Source organism: Canis aureus, chromosome 25 (genome assembly GCF_053574225.1).
Source record: "Canis aureus isolate CA01 chromosome 25, VMU_Caureus_v.1.0, whole genome shotgun sequence".
NCBI lineage: Eukaryota > Metazoa > Chordata > Mammalia > Carnivora > Canidae > Canis > Canis aureus.
The window spans coordinates 19,258,574-19,279,191 of record NC_135635.1 but is presented as its reverse complement, the minus strand read 5'-3'; the positions used below and the strand labels follow the sequence as shown (position 1 = coordinate 19,279,191).

The window sequence follows — 20,618 nt, the reverse complement described above, 5'->3', positions numbered from 1 at the left end:
AACTCCTTCTCGCCTTCCTCCCACTCACCAAAATATTCTTCATAAATAGAATCGTTTTCTTAATATCATTGTTGGATAGCTCATTGCTAACATATAAAAATACAATTGATTTTTGTATATTGATTGCTAATCTCATATCCTGCAACTGCACTAAACTTACACATTAAAGTTTTTATCGGTTACATAGGATTTTATCTATAATCATACTATCTGCAAATACAGTTTAACCTTTTTCTTTCCCATCTGTTTACTTTTAATTTCTTTGCCTTGCTTTATTTCCCTGGCCAGAACCTCCAGTACAGCGCTGAATGAAAGTGATAAATGCACGCCTTTGCCTTATTCCAAATCTTGGAGGGAAAATACTTTTGCCATTGTGTGATGTTCGCTATGTATTTTTTTATAGACATCTTTTATCAAGTTGAAGAAATTCCTCCTTTGTATCAGTTATCTACAGCCTCATAACAAATATGTACAAACTTAGCATCTTAAAGCATTATGTATTTATCATCTGGACAATGTTTATGAGTTCTTGAAAAGAATGTGTGTTCTGCTATGTTGCGTGGAATTTTCTATACATGTCACTTAGGTCAAATTGGTTGATGATCTTACTGAAGTTTCTCACTCTCTCACCCCCACTGGCTTTGAGGAAGCCAATGGGCACATTGAAAAACACACCATGTGGCCGGGAGCTGAAGATAGCCTCTGGCCAAAGGCCCACAAGAAACTGAATTCTCAGTCCAACGACTGCTAGGAACTGATTCTGCTAACAACCTGAGTGAGCAGGTTCTTCTCCAACTGAGCCTCAAATGACATTGCAGCTCTGACTAATACTTGATTGCCCTTGTGAGGTCCTAAGCAAGGGATCCAGTTAGAACATGCCCAGATTCCTGAGCCAGAGAAACTGAAATCATCATGTGAAGGACATTAATATAGCTGATATAGCTCTCTTACAGCTACTGTTTGTGTTATTATTTGCATGGCACATCTTCCATCTTTTCACTCTGAACTTCTTTGTGTCTTTAGTTCTAAAGCATATCTCTTGTAGGAAAGATACAATAGTAGTATTGTATACAACAGTAGTATATAAAGACACTCTATGTCTCTTAACTGGAGTATTTAGTTCATTGACATTTTGGGTTTGTATTCTTTATGTCTCACATTGTTTTTGTTCCTCCATCTCTCCTTTACTGCTATATTTCAGTTAAACAGATATTTTTCAGTATATAATTTAAATTTCATTTTATTTTATTAATGCTATGTCTGAGGCTTTTTTTTTTTTCTTTTTCCTCTGGAGAGCAAAATCTTAAAAAAAAAATCTTCAATTTATTATGATCTCAACACAATCCACCTCAAGCTATTATTGATTTAACTTTAGTAAATTTAACAATGTTGCAAACTGTGAGTTTCTGTCCCCTGCTACAATTTAAGCCTGCCTCCTTTGGTAGCAAAGCTGCAAATTTTGAAGCTAATCCCAAGCTACTAAAACTATAGTTATTATCAGGTTGAGGGGGGGATGGGAGAAACCCCTAGTAAATAATCATTGACTCTCATGTTCTTACCTGACACTCTAGGAATTTTTCAACAATAAATGTTTCTCAATTTACTGTCTATCTGTAACCAACAAGAGAAGTATTTTCCGAAAATTCCGTCATTCGGGTTTTTTTGGAGGGAGGGAGGAGGGTAGGATAGCAAATCTCATCACAGTATCATAAATGGAAGTCCTCTTTATTTTTAAACTTATGTCCACTCTTCTTTGACCAAGATTGTCAGATGTTTGTGCCTGTTATTTAGTGATTTAAATTAGACCATTTCCCAGCATAAAAATGAGTAAGACTGGACATGATGTCAGCAAGATATCAGAATAGGAAGTACCCTGCTGTATTCTCTCACAGAAACAGTAATTTGGCAGCAATCCATAAACAAAAGTAGCTTCATGGGATTGTTAGGATTCAGGCAAAAGATTGGGAAACCCTGCTGGAAACCAAGATTGAGAAGGGCCATGCTGACCCTGGTTCTGGCTACAGACACAGAAACAGCCCTGCACCCCTGTTGATTCAGCTATAGCCCTATTTAGACTTGGTCTTGCCACCAGCACCATCCCCAAGTGACCTGGGAGAAGACATGTTCACCCATGCCTTGAGTAGCCAACATGCTGACGTGGTCCTGGCTGTGTACCCTGAGGAAGTCCATGACCTAGATCTAACTTCTCTCCATGGTTTAGGAATAGTCCTGCCCATCCAGGGCAAGAGAGACACTCTCATCTGTGACCCTGAAGACAGGCCTGCTGACCTCCTCAGATTGCAGATTCTGAAGTGGCCCTGAACCCTACTAAACCATGGTCCAAAAGTAGTCCTGCCCACCAGTGAACACAGCAGAAAGAACCTGTACCCTGGAGCCGACTGTAGAACTCAGTCCTGGCTATGGATCCTGAAGCAATACCGTGACTTCATCCCAGCCCCCAGTAGATGCAGTCCAAGGTCAGTTTTGTCCAGCTGGGGCCTCATTTAGTGACATGACAAGAGCTCTTCCAGGGTCTTGGTCAGAGCTACACCCATCTGTGAACCTGGTAATACTCCCATCATCTGCAATCCTATCTGAAAACCCAGATGATTTGAAGCGTCTTTTCAGGCCACAGTGCTATGAATCTACAGATCAACTACAGGAGAAAAGTGGGAACATTTCACCAATATTGGGAAATTAAACAATACAATCCTGAGCAACCAATGGGTCAAAAAAGAAATCAAAAGGAAAGTCACAAAGTATCTTGAGACAAATGAAAATGGAAACAAACATACCAAAATCGATGGGATGTAGCCAAAGTAATTCTTAGAGGGAAGTTTAGAGTGATAAATGCTACTAAAGAGAAGAGAGGTCTCAAATAAACAACTTAACTTTATACAATTTTAATCTAACTATATACTAGAAAAAAGAAGAAACTAAGACCTAAGTTAGCAGCATGAAGGAAATAACAAAGATTAGAGAAGAAATAAATGAAATAGAGACTTGAAAGACAATAAAAGAGAGCAACGCAACTGAGTTGGTTTTTTAAAAGATAAACAAAGTTGACAATATTTTAGCCAGACTAACCAAGAGAAAAAAAAGAACCAAAATAAGTAAAATTATAAATGAAAGAGGAAACATTATGACAGATGCCACAGCAATGTAAAGGATTATAAGAGACTGCTGCTAGAATACCTCTAGGCCAACAAATTAGACAACCAATTTGGATAACCAAATTGGTTAACCAAATTGGATAAATTCCTAGAAACATTCAACCTAACAAAATGGAATCATGAAGAAATAGAAAGCCAGAGCAGATAATTAATGAATATGGAGATTGAAGTTGTAATAAGAAACCTCCCAACAAGAAAAAGTCAGGATCAAAAGGCATCACAGGTGAATTCTAACAAACATTCTTCCAAAAAATTGAAGAGGAAGGAACACTTTCAAACTCATTTTTATGAGGCCAGCATTACTTTAATACCAAAGCCAGGTAAGAATGACACAAGAAAAGGAAACCACAGTTCAATATTCTTGATGAACATAGGTGAAAAACCTTCAACAAAATCCTAGCAAATCAAATTCAACAGCACATTAAAGGAATCATACTCCATGATAAAATGAGATTTGTCCCTGGGATGCAAGAATCATTCAACATATGCAGATCAATAAGCATGATACATCGGAATGAAAGATAAACACCATATGACAGAGTGAAGGATACAAATCATATGACCATCTCAATAGGTACCGAAAAAACATTTGACAAACTCAATAATTTTTTTATGATTAAAAATATTGATAAATTAGGTATAGAAGAAATGTACCTCAAAATAACAAAGGCTATATATGACAGTTAACACCACACTCAATGGTGAAGAGCTAGAAGTTTTTCCTCAAAGATCATGAACAAGACAAGAATGCCCACTCTCATCTATGCAATATAGTACTGGAAATCCTAGCCAGAGTAATTAGACAAGAATAAGAAATAAAAAGCACACAAATTAAAAAAGAAATTAAGCGCAGCCTGGGTGGCTCAGTGGTTTAGCGCCGCCTTCAGTCTAGGGTGTGATCCTGGAGTCCCGGGATTGAGTCCCATGTCAGGTTCCCTGCATGGAGCCTGCTTCTCCCTCTGCCTGTGTCTCTGCCTCTCTCTCTCTCTCTCTCTCTCTCTCTGTCTCTAATAAGTAAATAAATAAAATCTTAAAAATAAAAAAAATTAACTTGTGTCTCTAGATGACGTAACATTCTATATAGAAAATTCTAAAGACCCCATCCAAAAACTATTAGAACTAATAAACAAATTCATTATAGTTTTAGGATATAAAATCAACATACTAAAATCAGTTGCATTTCTATACACTAACAATAAACTATTTGGAAAAAATTAAGAAAACATTCAGTTTATGATAGCACCAAAAAGATTAAAGCACTCAGGAATAAACTTAACAAAGAAGGAGAAATATCTGTATACTGAAAACTATAATACATACATTGGTGAGAGAAACTGAAGAAAACACAAATAAATGAAAAGATATCCCATGTTTATGGACTAGAATAATTAATACTTTTAGAACACTACCCAAGCATTCTACATATTCAATGTAATCTCTATTAAAATTCCAATGACATTTTTAACAGAAATATAAAAACTAATCCTAAAAAATCGTATGGAACCACAAAAGACTCTGAATAGTCAAAGCAAACTTGAGAAGAACAGATGGAGGATCACACTTCCTGATTTCAAACTATATTATAATGTTATAGTAATCAAATGATAAAATACTGGCAGAAAAACAGATACATAAACTGGAACAAAATAAGGAGCCCAGAAAAAGACCTACACATTTACAGTCAACCAGTCTTTGACAAGGACACCAAGAACACAAAATAGGGAAAGAACAGTCTCTTCAACAAATAATATTGGAAAAAATGGATATCCGCATGCAAAAGGATGAAATTAGATTCTTATCTTACACTATACACAAAATTTAATTTGGAATGGATTAAATCTCAGACTTACACATGAGACGTGAAACCATAATACTCTTAGAAGAAAACATAGGGAAGAATTTCAACATTGGTTTTAGCAATGATGTTTTTGGATATGACACCAAAAGCACAAGCAACAAAAACAATGAGAAGCAAGTAGAACCGCATCAAACTAAAAAGCTTCTGCACAGCAAAAACCATGAACAAAATGTTTTCACCTACAGAATGAGAGAAAATATTTTCAAATCTTGACAACATAAGGAACATGCACAATTCAATAGCAAATATATATGTAATTATATTTGATTAAATTTACATTTATATGATTTATTTAGATTTATAATTTTTATATCTATTATAAATTATCCATATAATTCAATATTAAAATGGACAAAGGAACCAAATAGACATTTTCCAAAGAAGACACACAGGTACCTGGCCAACAAAAGGGCCAACAGGTACATGAAAAAGATGCTCACCATCACTAATCATCAGGAAATGCAAATCAAAACCACAATGAAATATTATCTCACACCAGTTAAGATAGCATTTATCAAAAAAACAAGAGATAATAAAAGTTGACAATCGTGTGGAGAACCCTCATAGACTGTTGGTGAGGATGTAAATTGGTATATCTTATTATGAGGTCTGGAAATACGGCAACATGGAAGTTCCTTTATAAAAATAAAATGATCATATGATCTAGCAACCCCATTCTAGGCTTATCACCAAAGGAAATAATACTATCAGACTCTCGAAGAGAAACCTGCAATCCCATGTTCATTATAACATTATCACAATAGCCAAGATTTTAGAAACAACCTCAGTGTCTATTGATGGACAAACGGATAAAGATGTGATTATACACACACACACACACACACACACACACACACACACAGAATATTATTTAACTATAAAGATAAGAAAATCCTGCCATGGGCAACAACATGGATGAAACTGTAGGATATTATGCTAAGTGAAATGTTGGCCAAAGGGTACAAACTTCCAGTTATAAGATAAATAAGTTCTGGAGATCTCAAGTACAGTAGGATGGCTGTGATGAAAAATACGGTATTGTATATTTGAAATTTCCTGAGAGTAAATCTTTTATATATATATAAATTTATTTTTTATTGGTGTTCAATTTGCCAACATATAGAATAACACGCAGTGCTCATCCCATCAAGTGCCCCCCACCTGAGAGTAAATCTTTTTTTTTTTAATTTTTATTTATTTATGATAGTCACAGAGAGAGAGAGAGAGAGGCAGAGACACAGGCAGAGGGAGAAGCAGGCTCCATGCACCGGGAGCCCGACGTGGGATTCGATCCCGGGTCTCCAGGATCGCGCCCTGGGCCAAAGGCAGGCGCCAAACCGCTGCGCCACCCAGGGATCCCTGAGAGTAAATCTTAAGTGTTCTCACCACACACACAAAAATATTAACTATATGACCTGATGAGTGTGCTAATTAACTTAATTGTGGTAATCATTTCACAATGTATATGCATACTAAATCATCATGTTGCACACCTTAAATATATTCAATTTCTATATGTCAATTATATCTCAGTAAAGCTGGACAAAAATTCATAGTCCCAATTTAGGGGAAAAATTAATTTATAAGCCTAATAACCTATTGTTTAATATGTATCTGTTATACTAAATGATGAAATGACTAAAATAGGTAATAAAGACTTCTTCTTGGCTCTTCTGCTATTTTTGGCATTCTCAGATGCCCTTTTATGACATATATTCAGTTGCTGTTTCAGTTTAGAACATAGTTTCAATTTTCAAATTTAAAGTGAATTTTTAAAAAAGAATAATTAAAACTGCTGGGTTTGGGAATATCTGCAATAGAATATTTCAGCATTAAGCATGAATAATATAGTCTTTTACTCTCAACCGAAATGGTGAATCTGAACAAGAAATGGCTTTTATAAAAAAAAAAAAAAGAAAGAAATGGCATTTATAACATTTCATGAGGATAACGAGAAATGATTTTTAGTTTAAAAAAATCACTGAAATAAATTTACTGGAAAAAATGTAATTAGATTTCTTATAGCATATTCATCTGACAATATGGGGGAAGGTTGCCTTTGATGAGAATTCAGTACATATTTCCAGCAATCTTTTTGTGTAAGAAAAAGAAAAACAAATTAGGAAAAAGAAAACTTCAGAAGCTTGACTACTCTGGTACTAGTAAATTTAAAAAATGCAATTTGTTAGGAAAAACAGTCTCTCTACATAAGGCAAAGTCTTGGCAAAGATTTATCCAGTTCATAAGAATTATTTCTGTAGGTCCACCTAACCACAAGGGAGTTGAAGCATGTGAGAATGTAAATGACGACTTGAGAGGAATTCAAACATGTTTAGCATCAAAGGCATATAATGCAGATGGAAGGGAGGCCCGGTATTGTGCTGTATTTGTTAATATGCATTAAAGCCTCAGTACCTTATGTCATTCCGTCTCCACACCAAGGCCTTGGGACAACCAGCACTTTGTGGCACATTTCATGGAGGACAGGATTGGCAGTGACCTCCCACCCTCGGAAACTCTGCCTCGCACCATGGGAATGTTCTTGGCCTGCTTGGAGAAGGTAATCCGAGGCTGCTCTTGGGCCACAAGCAGTGCAGTTTAGCAGTAATTACCTGGAAACTCTGCAGAACGATAGAGTTTAAGAAGCCTCCACAAATGAGTAAGTTTTTCCTAGAGAATTTCTCAAGCCCTGGAAAAAAGGTAGCTTATTATATGTAAACATTGCTGAGGGTGTTTGTGTGTGAGAGTGAAGAGTGAAGTGTTTGGGTGGCAGGGACGTGAAGGGAACATTGAAGGAGCAACAAGACAAGACCCAACAGAGATGAAAGGATGACACAGGCTGGCAGGAGGATGGACCCACCGTCGCAGTTGATTGAGAGGAACCTGGGGAACCCTGAAGCAAAGTCACATAAACAGAACTCCAAGAAAAGTCTTTGAAAATAAAAGGGAAGGTAAGAGCCTCAGAGAAACATGCAGAAATTTCAGGAGGGAATTAGGTTACGTTGCAAAAATAGATATCAGGGGCTCAGTGGTGGAGTGTCTGCCTTTGGCTCAGGTCCTGATCCCGGGGTCCTGGGATCGAGTCCCACATTGGGCTCCCTGCATGGAGCCTGCTTGTCCTTCTGCCTGTGTCTCTGCCCCTCTCTCTCTGTGTGTGTCTATGTCTCTTTCTATGAATGAATAAATAAAATCTTTTGAAAAAAAATAGATATCAGAAAGATGGTGGTGCCAGAAGAGTGGGAGCAGCTCCAGGGGGTAAAAAAAAATCATTGCACCCTGCTGCTGCTGAGCCCCAGAGTTTAAAGGAGGACTTTCTGTAAACAGCTGCTGGCCAGATGTCCCAAAGCGAATGGAAAATGATAACACGTATGTAACCCTCCCCCCTTTCCAGGCGCTCCCCAGCCAAGGACCCCAGTTGGAACTGAATTCTTCACTGAGGGCTCTGTGGACCTCAGTGTCAGGGCTGCTAATCCTGCCAGCTTTTCATTTGGAGATTTTCTTTCCCATTCTCGGTGAGGGGTTTCCTGAAAGATCAGCAGACTCTATCCTCACCAATGTGACCCACGCTGGGAGCGGTGGAGGGAGCCAGGTCTCCCCAGGACCCCAGGGCCTGGGAGAGGAAGGGGCTCCCCGCATGGGCAGCAGCTGGTGGCTCCCCCAGCAGGGGCAGCACCTTCTCCATCAGCACCCCTCGCAGGGCCCACACTGGGGTGAGGAAGAGACAGGGCACGCCGAGCGTTTGGGTGGCAGTCACCCTACACCAATCCCTAAATGCACCTGTTTCATGGCCTCCAGAGGTGGAATGGGGTGCAACCCTCAATCACAGCGCACACCTCATGTCCCGGAGTTCAGCCAGTTTCTGGCTCAGGCTGAGGGCCCTTGTAACTCACAGAAGTTTCCTCTCAGGAGATACAGCCCATCACTCTCTCCGGCAAGTGTCTACACTGGGTGAATCACTCTGGTTAGGTGTGGAGGCAGCCAGATATGGATTTTAACCCAGTCTGTACTACGTATTAACTGTGTTACTTAGCTGCCTAACTGACTCACTCGCTTAGATCTGCCTCGGTTTCCTCATCAGCAAATGTTTCACTTCACAAAGCGGTTATGATGAAATCAAAAGCAATGGTTAGTTTTACAGTACTTGGTGTAATCTCCTCTGCCCCGTGTCTTGACTCACTATCCCCCTGAAATTAGAGATTGCTGGGAGAAGTCCCACCTCCTTGACGCCAGGTCAGGGACATCTGCAGAAAGGAGGTAGCAAGGGCAGCCCTGATGAGCTCCACTGGATCACATCACCTGGGAGCCAGGGACTCAGGCCTGAGCCTGAATTTCACGGAGCTTTAGGATGAGTAAGGGAAGTATCTCAGGAAAGGAGGCAGCCTCCCGGGAGCTACAGGTTGCAGGCCTGCAGGGGAGACAGACAGGCAATGCCCATACCCCACACAGGGATGTGAGAGAGGGGGCAGCACAAGCACAGCAGCCTCCTCTGTTATTTGTAGTAACAGTAGCCTTTGTGGAATCCACCCTCCTTGCTAACCGAAGGGTGTCCCATTGAGAGCTTCAGCTGTCTTCACTGAGGTGGCTCCAGCATGGCTGAGATGTCTGGTGACTTGTTGACCAGACCTGCCGGAATCTGCATGAGGAACTACAGAGAGAGAATTAATCATCGTTTAAAACTATCAGTATTGGGCAGCCTGGTGGTTCAGTGGTTTAGCGCCGCCTTTAGTCCAGGGCTTGATCCTTGAGACCCAGGATCAAGTCCCACATCGGGCTCCCTGCATGGAACCTGCTTCTCCCTCTGCCTGTGTCTCTGCCTCTCTCTCTCTGTCTCTGTCTCATGAATACATAAATAAAATCTTTTTAATTTTTTTTAAAAACTATCAGTATTTATTAAGCATTAATTCCATTCTAGATGCTGTACAAAGCCCCCATACACAGTGATGTCAATACATTATGACATATGAGAAGAGAGCAGCAGGCAGAGGAGGATGCCCAGGGGTGCAGTCTTAGCTGAGGGGTAACTCAGCTAAGGCTGGCACGTGGTCATGTGGCTTGGACTTTCTTCTCAGCTCCAGGGGCATGTGGAGAGGAGGACCCTGAGGGACAGTGAACAATTTATAGCCTGCCTTCAGCTCCCAAGGACTTCTGGGAGCATTGTGTTGGTGGCCACCAGGTGGACAGAGAAGTTTTCAGGGGAAGGCACAGTTGTGACTGAATGAAGAACAGTATTTGTGGACATTGTGAAGGGTTGGGGAATGGGGATAGTTGGGGGAGAAAAAGCAAACAGGGCACCAAGTGACAGCTAACAGGACTTACCTCTGAACACAGGAGATACCTGTGGGGATTCCCAGACATATATCGGGGCTTTGGCTTTGGCCCCGAGAATGTTTGGATAACGTCAGCAAGAGGTGCATTCAAGAGGCAGGGAAAGCCACAAGGGTTGCTCTTCCACCATGGAGCATGAGCTGACACCGGGTTCATAGCCCAGTCTCGGCAGTAGCAATGGCAGCCACAGAAAGAGGAGTGGACAATCTTCCCTTTGAGCTCATCAAAGAGAGCACCTCCCTACCTGTGTGGAGTAGAGAGGGTGTAGACACTGAGCCACATGCGTGCACTTGCGGGTCTTTGGAAAACTAATGCAGCTTGCTCGGTCAGGGTGGGGGCCACATTGCTGTGAACGTGGACAGAGTCCACTCCTGCGCACACCTGCAAGGCTCACAGCCCTAGTTACCCTCCTTGACCTTGGTTGACCCAGGGTGCCCTGCACAATGTGTGTGTCCAGTTGGATCTTTTCTCATGTATAAAATAGTATTAATCTTTACTTCCTAGGATACACATTTTATACAAACACTGACTAAACTGAGTCCTGGCATGGCTAGTATCTAAATGCATATTCATGACAACCTACTTAAGCCAGTGCTACTGTTACAGAAGAATCACCTGGAGAGCCTGATAAAATACTGATGCTGATCCAGTGTTTGCGAGGAAGCATGCCTTACAGGTGGCCAGGTAATGCTGCTGCTGTTCCTAAACCACATTTGGAGTAGTGGGGACTTTAACTCTTTGATCCTTGGTTTTCTCAACTGTAAAATGAGGATAAGGATGGTTAGGTTGCTGTGAGGATTGAATAAGATGGTACACTTTGCACAGTGTCTGGCAACGGTTGGGTGCTTGATAATAGGATCAAATATTTTAGGACTATATGTTAGTTTCACTTTATGGAAAACCCACAAAAATATACCATATGTCTTTGATGTGAATTTGTGTGTTCTAGGACAAATATTTCATTGCAAATTTTGTTTTACATTTCCAGACATTACAGAAATTCCTTTAAATTGTTCATTTTGGTTGTTTATATAGTATCTTCAGTGCAATGAATAAATGTATTATTATTGGTGATAATGAAAATAATAATGTATTTATCGTCTACATGGTGGTTCTTGTGATCAAACCTTTGGACAAGCTATGAAAGAAATCAGACCCATATTCATCCCTGGTGGCCTTATCTCTATTCTGGTTCTGTCAGCATGTGAAAATGTTTGTTCTGAATGACTGTCTAGAGTTACCTTTTAAGTACAGAATAACTTAATTATGGATCTCCCAATACTGGTAACAAAGTGCTATGAGATTTACAGGTTTTCTTTTTTTAAAAACTAAAAGCAAAAACCATCATTGTGCAGATTCTTCCAAAAAAAGATAATAGAGAACTTTTGACTTCCACTTATCTCAAGATAACTTAAAACTTCTTAAAAATCTTTTGCCAAAGATTTTCTGACTTATTTCTCATTTGAAGTTTTATTTTTTAAAGATTTTATTTATTTATTCATGAGAGACATAGAGAAAGAGAGAGAGAGAGAGGCAGAGATACAGGTAGAGGGAGAAGCAGGCTCCATGCAGGGAGGAGCCCTATGTGGGACTCGATCCCGAGTCTCCAGGGTCACACCCTGGGCTGAAGCCGGTGCTAAACCACTGAGCAACTCGGTCTCCTCTGAAGTTTTATTTTTTTTAAAAATCAGGTGTTTAAAAATGTCTGTATGATGTATCTATAAATTTATATGTAATAATTATTTTGACTCATTTAAAATGGATTTTCCCTTTAATATTACATCAGATTTTTTAAACCACTATAGTAGAATATTTCTAATAACTACTAAAAAGTGTTTTAAAAAACTCTTGCTGATATTAAGAACACCAATCTCTATTCTCTCCACAGAACCTATAAAACCACACCACACATAAAAGAAGGAATGCCATATGTGACTCTCTTCTCGTCAGCACTGCTAATCATGAGGATAAGTAAGACTGAGCTGCTTATTTTTTAAAAAAGATTTTATTTATTTATTTGAGAGAGAGAGGGAGAGAATGAGCAGAAGGATGGGCAGAGGGAGAGGAAGAAGCAGATTCCCCACTGAGCAAGGAGACAGAAGCGGGAGTCCATTCTAGGACCCTAAGATTATGACCTGAACCAAAGGCAGACACTTAACCAACTGGGCCACCTGAACTGATTATTTTGTAGTTCAGAGACTCTCATCTTCTTCATGGTGGGTGAAGCATTGTTGCCATTTTAAGTTTCCCAAGAAGTTCATCATCTTCACTCTAGAATGATGATGGTTAGCATTCACTGAACTCTCATCCAATAGTTTTTGATACTGGCTGCACATTAGGGTCTTCTAGGGAGCTGTCCAGTTCCTAGAGTGGTTGTACCTGAATCTCTGAGGCTCAAGCATTCATATTTTTTAAAGTGCCCCAAGTGATTTTAGTGTACAATGAGATTTAAGAAATACTTACCCTAATTAATAGAACATATTCAAAATCTAATTACAGATTAGTAAGAAGACTTTCATTTTATCATATAATCCTTACCACAATTCTGTGAAATCTGTATATTTGGTGGTACCTTAGATTTAAGCCTAGAAAGATCACAAAGCAGGACAAAATTCATATATTGAATCCAATTCTGTCTGACTTTCAAGTCTGTAGCAGTTCCACTAAGCTATGTCACAAGGGAAAAAAATGTGGTAAAATAATGAAACTAATTAAATTAATTTAAAAATAAGTGAAAAGTAAATATCACTCTTTGTGGTACTGGTAAACTTTCTCTGCTTTCTAGAGTGTTTTATTGCAATTTAGGCCCTGAAAGACCCAAACTGATCCATTTTCTAGGAAGAAAGGAACAAATAAGACATCCAAAGAAGATGGTTTTAGGCATAGTAGTAATCAAGATTGATAGGTTAAAAAAAAAAAAAAGGCGATGCCTGGGTGGTTCAGCCAGTTGGTGTCCAACTTTTGATTTTGGCTCAGGTCCTGATCTCATGGTCACAACATCAAGCCTCTCATTGGGCTCTGTGCTGAGTGTGAAGCCTGCTTGGGGTTCTCTCTCTCCCTGTCCCTCTGCCTCTCTCCACCCACTCCCACTTGCGTGTGCTCTCTCTCTAAAAAAAGAATTATAGGTAATGAGTTTATTATATAGATAATAAGTACAATAAGTATATACTGCAAGCAAATATAACCACATTCATCTAAGCTTATTAAACACCACAAGTTGCTCAAATAGACATTGAGATAATGAGTGCTTAAGACATACTGTAGCCTAGGTTAAGCACTATGTATGAGGAATGTGAAGTCTATAGAGAAAGGGAAAATATCAAGAAAGTGAAATGAAACCATCTTTAACATTATGTTGGGAAGAAAAACATCACCACTCACATGTATTTCAAACTCTAAATTTCAAATTCCTGCTTCCAAAGTTGACCAATATTCAAAGAGCAAATCTGAAATTTGCTTTAGATGCAACAGTTTTATAGCTGCTGCTTAATTAACTTCAGTGTGGTCTCATTTTTGACCACCATTCTAGTCCAAAGAAACCTCATTTGATAAGCCAATAGCTGCCTATGCTAAGGGTTACCAAGTCAAAGATTTGAATGTTTGCAAGAACACCACTAGGATCATTCTAGTCAGGACCACAATACTGAATTAGTATTTGCCCAGTTACCACAAAGCTGACTTAAGACTAAGACTATACCCAGACAGGCTATCATAATAGAATTGCTATTAAAATGACCCTACCAAGATTATGAGGGCAAACATCTTTTTCTTTCTTTCTCTCCAACGACAGTTTCCCAACTTAAAGGGAAAAAAAAAATTCAATGCAGATATGCATTGACAAAAGTTGAATTAAGGGTAATCCTTGTTGAGCAATTACTCAGAATATGAGTATCTAAAAGAGACTAGAAACATAATGAGATGGAGAAAATTGAACATATGCGAACTCTTTTTAGGCAGAGAACCATATGAGTCACACAGATAAGCCATAAGAACTCCCACCACTACCACCAGCTGCACTACTCCACTTATAAGAGCATGTTTATGCAATAAAGAGTTTCTGAAATAATTTGCAAAGGGTTCAAGTTAACTGCAAAGCTTTCTTTATGTGGAGCTTCTCTTTTTACAATGTGGGAGCTTGGTGAAGCTTCTCTCTTTTACCAAATTCTCTTTTTGTAAGTTTAGGGCCAAAGAGACACTGCCACCTGGTCCTCTTATCCCATCCTCTGACATACAATCTCTTCTCTCTTCCAAATAAAAGTGAAGTGAAATACCCGTTGGAAAATGCCTGCCCAGTGCAACCAGTCAGTCATTGGTCTGCCTGGGCCATTGGTCGGTCTGATTCTGTTGCTGATTCTTCTATCTTGTTCCAAGCTATGGAACTAGATGTCGAGTAAGAGCAATTTAGACCAGGTTAATTTGTATCTAAAGGAAAATTTCAATTATATATTTTTAGGACCTGACTATGTGCCAAGCAAAAAGAGGAACCAGGTGTGAGCCTATCTTTGAGGAGCTCTCAGTCTAACCATGGTTGGGATCAGGGGACATGACTGAAATTCTAAATTTGAGCTGTTGTGCAGAAAGTGACAAGAATACAACTACTCTCCTTTAATAGAACAGTGCTACTGTCTTTGAGGAAAAATTGATGTGTCTCAGCAAACAAAAGTTTTAAAGAATAGAATATTCCCTCTTGTTTCACATTTAAATGTCTGTGATTCTAAGGCATTCACTCAGCTGATGTTTACTGAAAATCTCTTGTAATCTAGGCACTGTTGGACAAAGGGAAGCTAAGACTGCTTAAATATGGTAGATGACCACCAGCTCAAATCATGAAAGTAAAGAAATATTTAAGAAGATATAAAGCAGAGAACACAAAGACAAAGAGACAAGAGAGAACAGTAGAAAAAGGATCACCTGCAAACAAAAACAGGACAAGGTGGAAGGTTCTATAGTGAAAGATGTCCATCTTTGATCTTTGCAGATGCTGGCAGCCAGTGATACATCATTCCCAACCTCACCCTCTGCAGAAGATTGGTGATTTTTTTTCCTTTGGAGAAAAGGAATAGCTCTAAGAAAAGACTTACAGATATTGATATTTGGAGGTACCCTAATTGATTAGCTTGCCATTTGGGCTAATTATGAAAAGTAAAAATGAAAAATAGAGATCAAAACAAATGAAAGAATATTATAAACTTGAAAGAAACATGACAAACCAGGAAACATAAGATAACTTTAAAATTGCAACTTTGTTCCATATATTTGGACAGATAAAAAATGGTATTTCATCTATAAAAAAGAATAGGGCATTAGAAGAATGAAACAAACAGAGGAAAAGAAAAGGCTTTCGAAAATTAACAAAAATAAACACTAGGAGATCTGGAAAAATAAAGCTAAGGAAATCATTAAGAAAGTAGGGCAAAAAGAGAAAAATGGAAAATTGGAGATAAAACATAAGAAAATTAGAAGATCACTTCTAGAGACCCAACAGTTAACGACTAGGTATTCTGAAAAAGAGCAGAGAAAATAGAGTACATTATTAAATAAATAATAGAAGACAGCAGTTGGGTGTCTGCCTTTGGCTTGGGTTGTGATCCCGGGGTCCTGGGATAGAGTCCTGCATCAGGCTCCCTCCAGGGAGGCTGCTTCTCCCTCTGCCTATGTCTCTTGCCTCTCTCTCTCTCTCTCTCTCTGTATCTCTCATGAATAAATAAGTAAAAATTTTTTTAAAAAAGAAAGAATAGAAGAAAACTTACCAGAATAAGAATACATGAGATTCCAGCTAAATGAGTGAAAAAGACTGACACTCAGGCACACCAACAACATGAATTATGTAATTCTTGGAATTAAGAGAAGAGCCTCAAGACTTCCAGAGAAATCATTATGTCGTGGAGAAAAGAGGGAATAAGCATAGCTTGCAGTCTAGTAAAACCAATAAATGAACAATAGCAAGGTGATGCATTTAAAATTCTAGGGTGTGTTTTAACCTTATCATTAAGTAATTATAAGTTAAAATAATTGAGTTTTCAACTATCAGTCAAATATGTGGATATAAGAAAATTATTTTCAGACAGTCGTGTAAAAATTACTTACCTCCCATCCCTCCTTTCTCAAGAGAATTCAAGGGGACATATCTCACTAGAATGAGGGAATAAATCATGAAATATAAAAATTCCAGAACCAGCAAAAGGAGAAATTCAACAATGGAATAAAAAGCCTAGGGAAGCTCACTCTCTCCTTTCGCTTTATAGCTCCCAGGGTGACAGGGCCATGTTCCTGTAAAGTCCCTGGAACATAATCATAGCCATATATCCTGGAACACAAACATTGCCAAACATGAGTCTCCATTGTTTATCTTATAGCATGTTCTTTACCTAAAGGAAGACTCCAGTAGCCTGAAAAGGTGCAGGGAGCATCACTCATGTATAAATAGTCTAGAAATAATGCAATTCAGCTCAATGTAGGGAATACTTGCATTAGAAGCTGTTAGTAGTGCACCCAATCTGACTTTAACTTAGAAAAAAACCACCATTTCATAACCTTCATTTATTTACAAAAAGGCAAAATAGTGGGGGTGATTGTTGCTTTCAAAATATGGCTCAGAAAGACCTTAGCCTTGCCTGGGTTATTTATTAAGAATATAGGTTACTCAATACCAGACTTTCCTTCTGTTTTTTTTTTGTTTGTTTGTTTCATTTTGTTTTGCTTTCCTTTCCTTTCTTATTTGCATTTACAAGATGCACTTGGCTCACGTGGACTTTCCCTGTCCTAATTTTTAGACTCATCCATTTGTCCAAGTCATGTATATTTTAAAGGAAAATATTTCAGGACCAATACCATTACAATGAATCAGCACTGCTTTGGTAGAGGTTCCAGAAGAAAGATCTGAGATAATCCAAAACACTCTAGTTCCTCCTAAATGATAAACTATGGTGCTGGGTGAACCACTAACATTCACTTTGAATCTAATTCTGGGGTCCACCCTATCACATGACCTGTATTTGGACTGCTGACTTCATGGTGATGGAGGCCTTTCCTGGAGTCTGTGTTCCATAAATTTTGAAGAGAGCATCCAGAATATTTTCCCTCTTACACACCTCACCTGCATGAGCAGAGCAAGCATCGGACATGTGGGGCATGTGTATATTCCTGCCATGCACACCTGTACTTGCAGAAACCGCACCTCATTTGTACTGATGAATGAAAACCAAGGCAGCTTGTGTCTATTTTTTAATTATCACAAAGATCTGCATTGTAACTTAAAAAAAATCTTGGCATTCTCAAGTGTGAACAGATTCATGTAACATTAGTTGTTCCCCTTTTTTGTTTATAAACTGTGATAGTATCTCTTTCCATCTCTTCCACTTGGGTGCTGCCAAGACTTATTAAGCTGATACGAGTTAGTCATGCCTGGTACTAAATGAGTTAGCATTGTAGTAACTTTAGGAACTTCACTGGCATGTGATTTATTTTAGATAAACACACTTACCTATAAACATTCCAAAGTTAAAAGCATGTTTTTTAAACTAAAATTTGGTAATAAGACACTCTCATTTATTTTCAATCTTTTCGCAGTAAATATTCACTCATTCTATTTGAGAATAAAGGAGTTAAAAATACTCATTCTCCATTTTTTCTCTTTTCTGTTTCTTTTATTATTACCTTGTATCATAGAGAAAAGGGATTTAAACAAGGGATTTAAAGGCTGCTTATGTCAAATGACTTATTCTTAGAGCAGATTCATTTTGCTTTGCTCTGAGCAGTCTTCAGTGTTAAGGACATTTTCATAGACAACATGGAGAAGTCCATCTCTGTCTGCAAAGGTGACTTCACAAGACTAATAGATATTCTTCTAGGGCTCGACAGAGGTCCTCATTTCTTAGAAACTTAATTTTCAGAATGATCTGATGACCATGTTTTGATGTATTACTTCTGAATGCTGACTGGGTACAGTTTGGGTACAGTACCTCCTAGCATTCAGCTTACATAGAATCTCAATAGTTCAAAGAAACTTCAAAACATGTTGTTGAACAGTGTTGTTAAAAAAAAAAAAAAAAAAAAGGTATCACAGTTTGACCTTGAGATGGATCTGTGGTAACCATGTTTCCCAGGAATACTGGTCGTGGCACATGATGGGGATACCAGTAACCATGATTCCATGCAGCCTCAACCTCAGGAAAAGGGAGGCCGGATCAAACTCTAATTCATCTTTGCAGGTTCTAGAATTCAGGGAAAGCCTCTCTAAGAGGTTGACCTCTAAGCAGAAACCTGCATGAAATGAGAGAGGAAGTAAGGTGAAGATCTAGGGAGAGAGCAGAGAAGGCAAGGGGTAGATTTTGTTTGCTTGAGAAAGAACAGGAGAGTCATAGTGGCTAAAGCACAGAGGGAGAGATTGTGAGGGGATAGACTGAGCAAGGCAGGGAGGGATCAACGCATAGAATTTTGTTCACTTTGGCAAGGAGCTTCAGCTTTATTTGGAGTATATAGTAGAAATCCATTAGAGGGTTTTGAAGAACAGAATAATGTGACCGTGATGCAGGCAATGTTGGCTTTAAGTCCTCTGTTATTTTGTGTGGCGACCTTCTTCCATTAGGTTTTCCATGTCTCCTATAACCCCATAGGCAAAGTGAGGGGAAAAATCCTTTCTAAGTAACTAGCATCATACATATGTAGTAGTATATATGTGTGTATATATATGCAACTGGGATAGTACATAAAGACAAGCATCTTGGACTCAAATGTTTTGTAGCAGTTTTATTCATACAGTCTTACCTGTTACAAGCCCCTCTCCCCAAATATCTGGTCCAAGTTCCTGCGTCAGACTCCACATAGTTTTGGAAAAATAGAGTAACAAATATTCTGCTATTCTCAGAATTCTCCTTTTAGTCTTACCAGTAGTTTATTGTCTCTAGAATAATGTTTCCAGCGAGTCCTCTTCTGCTCATGGGGTCAGGTTTCTCCTACGCAGCTCCCTGGTGTCCTTGCCAACAGACCTGTGACAGGTCCTTCTCTCTTGTGCTCCAGAAACAGGGACTTATGCTCACCCTCTGGCATCCCTTCATAATGCATGCCTAGCAGGAACACCACAGTGCTTCAGAGGAGTCTTGGCCCCTGGATCAGTAACTCATAACATCAGTCCATTACAGCTCAAAGGGAGTTTTCTGTATTCTCTACCGAGGGACTCCCTTTAACTTTCCAACAGGTGATGTTATAAGGCCTCTTGAATAATTAACTGTCAAGACCATAATGTCAATTTTTCTTCTCCTGAAAATTTTTGCCTTCAGCTAGTTTTCTTACCGTCAAGTCTTCAAGGAAGGTGACTCCTTTTATTTAATGTGGTTTTCTCCCCCATTATTGTTTGCTCACTAAGCAAATACTTCTTTATTAAAGTGGCTCTGTATTTGACATCGGGTGAGGAAGGAGGTATAAGCTCAAACTGAAAAGTCAGAGATGATGAGATGCCCAAAGAACACAGATTTCTCGAGTTTAATTGCACCACTGAGGATCTGTTTATTCATCTGCAGTTTTTGTTATTGTTATTTTGCTTTTGGCGAGGAAAGGCTTGTTAGTGCCAAGGCAAACAAAACTTTCTACCACTTTGTAGAGGTACTGAGAATGAAATGGTTCTCTTTTTCAACCAGCAACAGCTTTAGACCTGATTGTCTGAGCAATTGGCCTGAAGAGTTCCCAAGAAAGGGATGCTTTCACTTCTATTGAGGAGCTCATGGTGCTGTACTCATAAGGCCCTCAAGTGCCCAGAAAGAATGTTTTTTTTTATTCCGTGGAAAGCTTCTCTGCTAACTGGACCCTGACTGAGTACCTTACCAGAGTTTTAAATGCTATAATCTTCTGCTGAGACCACTTTGCCGCATTTATCGTTTTACACAAATCTTTGATGTGTCTGTCCCACTATCAACAGCCCTTTGCTTAAGAAGGGCTTCGTCCATTTTTTTTTAAGATTTTGTTTATTTATTCATGAGAGATACAGAGAGAGAGAGAGGCAGAGACTCAGGCAGAGGGAGAAGTAGGCTCCATGCAGGGAGCCTGATGCAGGACTCGATCCCAGGACTCCAGGATCACGCCTGGGTCGAAGACAGGCGCTAAATTGCTGAGCCACCCAGGAGTCCCAGGGCTTCATCAATTTTTATATCATCTCAACATTTCACTCTTTTACTTTTCTTTAAAATCTAAAAACTTGGGACGCTTGGGTTGAGCATCTGCCTTTGGCTCAGGTCCTGGGCTCCTGGGATTGAGCCCCACATCGGGTT

General features: G+C 39.0%; 1 long non-coding RNA gene across 5 annotated transcripts in view; it reads left to right on the top strand.

Moving 5' to 3' along the window:
- The first annotated feature begins 9,957 nt into the window (after positions 1–9,957).
- The window catches only part of LOC144297040 (uncharacterized), a 34,863-nt gene continuing 24,202 nt past the window's right edge, over positions 9,958–20,618 (top strand). For 2 of the 5 annotated variants that reach the window (XR_013364075.1, XR_013364074.1), the window contains exons 1-4: positions 9,958–10,204; positions 10,861–11,040; positions 12,245–12,327; positions 15,120–15,455. This is a non-coding gene — a long non-coding RNA (uncharacterized LOC144297040). Of the gene's footprint in view, positions 10,205–10,860; positions 11,041–12,244; positions 12,328–15,119; positions 15,914–20,618 lie in introns of those variants that run through there. The other 3 variants (XR_013364073.1, XR_013364072.1, XR_013364076.1) reach the window with 3 other exon arrangements.